The sequence below is a fragment of the Triticum dicoccoides genome, chromosome 2A, assembly GCF_002162155.2.
Source record: "Triticum dicoccoides isolate Atlit2015 ecotype Zavitan chromosome 2A, WEW_v2.0, whole genome shotgun sequence".
Lineage (NCBI taxonomy): Eukaryota > Viridiplantae > Streptophyta > Magnoliopsida > Poales > Poaceae > Triticum > Triticum dicoccoides.
The window spans coordinates 284,530,029-284,536,028 of record NC_041382.1 but is presented as its reverse complement, the minus strand read 5'-3'; positions in this window follow the sequence as shown (position 1 = coordinate 284,536,028).

The window sequence follows — 6,000 nt, the reverse complement described above, 5'->3', positions numbered from 1 at the left end:
TTTGCAAAACTTGTTTGTTTAACTTCTTTGCTGCTGCAACAACCAGTTACAATGATGTTAATAACTACTTTTCAGCATCCAATTGAAACTCTTTATTTCCTTTTTTGTTTAACGGGTTTGCTGTTATAACTCCTAGTTGAGATGTTTTGCTAACTTCAACTTTTCGGAATCCAATCGGAACTTTAATGGAAAAACAAGTTAGCCCAAGATCAAAGAGCGAGGTCCGCATGGACGTTGTATCATCCGACAGCAGTGGCACCAGCCCAATCATGCATCATGAATTGCCAACTGCTGATGCTCTAGAGGCTAAACTAGTGGTGGAAAGAGATTCTGCTTCTGCACTTAGAGATGATGTTGACATGTTGAGGAAGCAAACAACACAATCACGAGCAGTACTCAAGAGAGCCATTAAATATTTGGTGGATTTCAAAATGAAGCAAGCTGAGACTGACCGCATTGTTAAGGTCCTGAAGGAAAAAAGGAAATTAAATTCCCACTTGGTAAATCATAGGTGAAATGTTCTTTCCATCATTGAATAACCTTTGTGTTGTTTGTTCATGTTATCAATCAAACCATTTGTTTTAGAGATCATATAATAATTTTTTTTTTGTTTTTTGGTTTGTAATTTTATTTGAGCACAAGTCTGTATTAATTGATAAGACTCGGAGACATTTCATTTTGATTGCTGTGCCAGACCTACAAAGATGCCAATCGGGCTGAATGTGCATTCAGCAATAATAGTAGTATATAGATGGACCATAAGTGGCACGCATCTGAAAGGGCCAAGATGTTGTACTAGCTTCGCTATAAAAAGGATGCCCTTCTAGCAAAAAAAAGTACAATGACCTGGCTTATTTATGTTAGTTGATATTATTGATCCATATACTCTATAAGTGTTTATATGTCTGTTAGTTTTGTGCATTATTGGTTGATTGACTCGGTATTTGAATCTTGATACATCGCTTCTGTACATATTTAAATGGGTGTACACATTATGCTACGTGTGACATTTGAGTTGGACATAAAGTGTTCCAAATATTTGAATTCACCTTAAACTGGATTCTAGCTTCTTAATTCGAGTATCGGCATTTGTAAATCATATTCATATATGATAGTGGAATACATCTTTGTCGTGCTTTTTAAGATATATAAAAACACATAGAATGATTTATAAAGATTCATATAGGAATACAAAATGGATTCCAATTTAGTTGCAAGGGTAAACGTGCATGCTTATTGTCCCAAAATTCGGAAGAAGCGGCAAAATGTCCACTCCCATGTTGCCTGCGCGAAGCCAAGTGTTTGGGAGATGGAAATTACTGTCTACCCCTTACACGGACAATCCATCGGCCCGATTTCCACTGCTCTCAATAGGGGTAGGTTAGTAGCTTCAATTAGACGTGACACGACCGCCTCTGACACCATTCTGACATGGTGGGCGCCAAACATGGGCGGCAAAACACATTTGATTCAAGCTTGTCCGAAAGACCTCTGTTTCTCCCTCCATTTCCCCATTCAGACACGATGGGCGGCAAAACAAACTCGATTCGGCTGAAATAAATGTAGGAAAATAATTTCAATAGGGGCAGGTTTGTAACTTCACTCAGACATGACACAACCACCCTACCTATCAGCCCCATTCATACACCGTGGGTGCCAACCATGGGCGCCAAAACACCCTCTCCTCGCCTGGAATCACTCTGGCAAATATTTGCGAGATGCAAGATTACCGTCCTATCCACAACTGACGAGACGTCCAAATTTTAAACAGGGGGTAAGTTTGTAACTTTCCCATATTTCAGATAGGCGCGTCCCAAAAACATGGTTCCCCGTACCTCTCCCTCCATTTTCCCATTCATTCACCATCCACGATAGAACACCATCCCACACCAGCCTCCTCTGTCTGCCACCCCATCCATCGCTGCCGTCCTCCACCCCATCCATCGCCGTCGTCCGCCACCCAATCCATCGTCACCGTCTTCCACCATGCCGGAGCACCTACTAAGATCGCGTCGTCCACTGCTAGAGATGGACGTTTCTCATCCACAGCGACGGACCAAGAGCCTTGCATCGCGTCCTCTCGCTTCATCGGCGCCGTTGTCCTCTTTGCCGGGGCCGCTCACACGACCTTCTCTTCCACCACAACGGGACCTATCACCCGATGCACCCATCCACCACCGCAGATCTGCTTCAACGCCACCGACAACCATCGCACCCCCGATGCCTACACAACCCGCAAGAGAGGTGGTACTTCATATCTCCACAACTTTTTGATCTTGACTAGAAAAAAGATCGTAACTTGGTTACTGTACTTTATTTCCATCTCTTAGAATTTAGTTCTTAGTTCGAAGCAAACAATGGATGCTAAATAGCATTTCCTTGGTTTGCATCTTCAAATCTGCCATGCCACAGTCATAATAGGGTTTAATTGATCATGCTTTGGGTTTAATTGATCATGCTTAGGGTTTAATTGATCATGTTGGTTCCGTGGTGGTTTAATTAATAGAAATCGGAGGGGAAACCCACTTTTGCTCAAAAAAGCATAGGGTTTCCCCCTTTTATGATCACTATACGATCATCATACGTGCTTCGTGTCATAATAGCACTGCTCCACCCATCACGCTAAACAAGCTTAGTTGTTCAAATACGAATCCGATATATTTAAACAGAGTTGTTTAATTGGTCAGCTAAATGTTCCTAATTTAGTTTCGAAAATGCATGTTCGCCGCTCCGGTGTGTATCTCTACTGGGTGACCACAGTGGGCCGTGCCAGGCCTCGATTCCCCTCTGTTCTGCTGCGCGCTTCTGATCTCTACTCACCCCCAGCCGCATGCCTCGCCGGTGACTTGCCGTCCCCAGAAGGCATGAATCTAGGAGGAGACGTGAGACTAACAAGAGGTCATGAGCCGCTAGCCCAACAGCGCCACCCCTGCCCGGGCGGCCCGCCGTGCCTACCTTCCCACTCCGTTCATGGCTCAGGCATGCAGCACCCACTAAGCCAACCCGATTTATCCTGAGATACGTCCTCAACACTCAGCAACCACTCCTCAACACCCATTTTCGAATTGGTTCATTACTCATTAGGCAGGACTGTCATTAGGGTTTGTTGTGTGCTGAGTGCTACCTACACTTAATGGTTCAGATGTATTTCAGTAATATTTAGTACCTGTAAAGTTCACAGGGTTTCAAAATTACGGCCCTAGGAACAGAGACTAGTCATTTTGGATTGTTGGTCATAGTGACATTGACCCAAATTACTATTGCAGGCTAGGTTTGTTGATAATTTTACTTGTCTTTCTTACTCATTCGATATGATATCCAATTATTCACGTCGATTAGTTGCAAACAATAAGTGCTAGACAAACTTCTTGATTCAGATTTTGGACTGTCTCTTACTGCAGTTATAATTCTGCATACATGTCCTAGTAAGCTCACAAGTAAATGATTGATTCACTACATCTATGCTTGCGTTGCCATATTTGTTTTCAATGTTCTTTTAGGGTGGACAACCCTGTTTCAAAATACTAGAACTGTAGACATGAGTGAATAGTATTTATCTATGTGATCTCTTCCAGCATGTGTGGGCAATGAGCACTGCATTGTATAGAAAGAAAGTGTCATTTATAGCTTTTACATAGACTACGATCTTTTACATGGAATACAATCCGCCTACTTGCTTTGTGTCGCACTACCAGCACTCCACCCTTGAAGCTAAACATTATTCCACTGATAATTCCTTAGTTTATTTGTTCAAATACGAATTTGATACGATTCTATTGTTACTACTTCAGTTTTGAAATGTGTGTCTGCCTGTTATAGAGACATGAGAGGTTTGTATTTCTGTGTGTGGTCTTGTCAGCACGGTTGGGGGTGAACTTTACATATGCAGGGGTTTATAGGGAGACACTCTTCGAGTTGAATCCGCAATGCATTCCATAGATAATCTGACTACATTTTATGTTTTCATGAATCTCAGATTCTGAACAGCATCATAATGATTATTATCTTGCGCGCATGAAAAGAATAAAGCAGAAGAATGCCATGGCTGTCAAACTTGGCATTAAGGGACTGAAATCAAGTCTGGATGCAATGCAATGCAAACGCTCTCCACCTACAGATTCATGCTTAGAGTATGATCCTAACAGTGATTCTGAGCTAGAGGGAGACCTAAGTCAATGTAGCTCTGTAGTGGAGGAGTCAGAGGCAGATGCCCTATCTTATTCACCCATCAAGGTGCTTGCCCTAACTTTCCAAGGTTATATTGATCGCACATATCTTGCAATTGATGCTTTGCATTGCTTCTAATTTTTTGCACTGCCACTAGCTTAGTTTACACATCATGTATGTGAATACGCCATGCCTATCCATTTTCAGTACATATTCCATCTGTCATCATACCATATTTATCCATTCAAATGTTGTTCTTGTTTATCAGATGTTCAAAAGGAAGATGATGATTGCTGATCGCGGAGGAGCACGAGCAAAGTATTTGGAAAAGGTAGTGACACCTGATAAATCAAATAGCCCATTAGGTGTAGTTCCAATATCACCTGACCCACAAAACACCCAAACTCTAGCAAAATCTAGCCCTACTACACTGGTCATTTCTGATGCCCCAACTCAGCAGACCCCAACTGTAGCAAACAGTATGATGATCCCGGTTGACATAGCACCAACTCTACCACGCAAAACCCCCATTCCAGCAAAGAGTACACCAAATCTAGTTGCCAAATCCCTTTTCAAACCAAAGAGAGCCCCAATTGCGGCAAATAGGACCCCTGTTTCATTTCTTCCCAGTTTAGAAGATGAAGCTTATATTGTTGCCAGGAACTTTGTGCACATCTTTCCTTGATGGGAAGATTATACCGCAGACACAGAACAATTTCCAGTCTTCCTCCATAACATACGCGTAAGTAATGTACTAATGGTATTCATGGTAATTACTGCATATGTTTCTGCTGACAGAAGACACAAGATTTCATTCTTTTAAATAGGCGAGGACCAAACTGGATTGTCAAGACGAGCAAGGGTTGGTTGCGCTTTTCCATCACTCATTGATGAAGTACCGTTCCTACCTGAGGCAAGCGCACTTCGATGGCAAGCCTCTAAACAAAATTTCTGTAAAGTCTTCGTGTCAAGACCCCGATTCCAAGTCACACTAATCTAGCCTGTAACACCTCATATCACTTTGCGGCCTCACGCATGGTATTCCCACGGGTGTCGCCTTACCATGGCCCGGGACCGTTTGCGCCTTTTGGCTCACGTATATGATAGTGTCGCTAGCATCCATATGATAGAGAATCTGGGCCGACATGGCTTGTCGTGAACCCAAAGCAGCACAAACTTACGGGGAAAGGCATACATGATTCAACATCGAGCATGTCGGTCAGCAACGTGTGAATCCGGGCTGTAGCACTGGGCTAACAAGATTCCGGTGAACCCGGGCTGTAGTAGGCTATGCAGGACTCCGGTGAACCGGGCTGTAGCGGATAACTATGGCTCATGGAAGCACTAGACTACATTTCCCCATAAGAGAGGCTGCCAAGGATAAACAACTAGATTGTCGGATCCCACACATACCAAGCATTTCAATCATACACACAATATGCTCGATATGTGTAAATACAACATGGCATCACAACAAAACTCTACAACTCAAGTACTTTATTTAAAGGCTCTGGAGAGCCATACATAACATGTTCATACAGGTAGGGGTCACATGACCCCAAGTCATACAAGCATACAAGCACATGCGGAAGCAAACTAGTCTGAGTATAGACACTAGAAAGAAAGAAGGCTTGACGGAGCATGTTTATCTACATAGGGCCCTCCATGGCTCGGAATCACCACCTGGGTGGCAAGTCACTCATCGATGTCGAGGTCTACGTAAAATCCGTCGGAGGGGGCGGTGTTGTCGTCTGAAAACAGTAATTAAAGCAAAATGAATACAAAGGTACTCAGCAAGACTTACAACAGATCCTACTATACATGCTCATTCTC